This window comes from Peromyscus leucopus, unplaced genomic scaffold (assembly GCF_004664715.2).
Source record: "Peromyscus leucopus breed LL Stock unplaced genomic scaffold, UCI_PerLeu_2.1 scaffold_602, whole genome shotgun sequence".
In the NCBI taxonomy this organism is placed as follows: Eukaryota; Metazoa; Chordata; class Mammalia; order Rodentia; family Cricetidae; genus Peromyscus; species Peromyscus leucopus.
This window is the reverse complement of record NW_023505511.1, coordinates 7383-8382: the sequence shown is the minus strand read 5'-3', so window position 1 is coordinate 8382 and position 1000 is coordinate 7383. Positions and strand designations below refer to the sequence as shown.

General features: G+C 40.7%; 1 pseudogene; it reads left to right on the top strand.

The window, feature by feature from the left end:
- The first annotated feature begins 108 nt into the window (after positions 1-108).
- LOC119086102 lies at positions 109-568 on the top strand (annotated as a pseudogene).
- The last annotated feature ends 432 nt before the right edge of the window (positions 569-1000 follow it).

Sequence of the window (1000 nt, the reverse complement as noted above, 5' to 3'; positions counted from 1 at the left end):
GGCGGATCTCTGTGAGTTTGAGGTCAGCCTGGGCTACAGAGTGAGTTCCAGGAAAGGCGCAAAACTACACAGAGGAACCCTGTCTCGAAAAACAAAAACAAAACAAAAGGGAGAGACGATAGAAGACATTCCAAAGGAGGTTCTGATGGACTGTGCCCACCTTGTGAAGGCCAATAGCATTCAAGGATGCAAGATGAACAACATTGATGTGGTATACACGCCATGGTCTAACCTGAAGAAAACAGCTGATGCGAATGTGGGCAGATAGGCTTTCACAGGCAGAAGGATGTCAAAACTATGACAGTGGAGAAAAAGTGAATGAAATCTTGAGCCTATTAGAAAAAAAACAAATTGGGGAAGTTTCCCGACCTAGCAGCAGAAGACCTAAAAGGTCGAGACTGTGAAGAGAGGAATGAGAAACAAGCTCAGATTCAGGAAATGAAAAGGAGAGAAAGAAGAAATGAAGAAGAAAAGGGAAATGGATGAATTTAGAAGCTACTTGTTGCTAATGAAAGGTGAGAATATGTCCTCAAATCAAGATGGTAACGATACTGATGAGTTCATGTAAACTGAGCAAAGGACCCTGGGAAGACATAAATGTGCAGACCATTACAGATCTTTTGATTTCGTCTATGTTCTGAATTACAGAAACCAACCAACCAAAATTCTACCTTCATTTTATATATAGACATCACTCATTTTGGAGGTTTTTTTTAAGTCATTCTTTTTGCCGATGAAAAGTACAGATGTGTAATATAGTTGAACTCGAAGACAACTTATAATTCTAGGAAAAGAAAAATATTTTTGGCAGAACATACGTCAGTACCTCATGAAGGCTGGCTGCCTTTGTTCCTGAGATAGACATTTGAGCAGACCGACTCTGCAAAGTTTTTCTGCTGCTGTGGTCTGTCCTAGAAACAGACATCATCGCAAAATGCGTTTCCTATTTCTGAAATATCTCTGCTTCTAATAAGACCATCGGTGGGTTACTCGGGCCAGG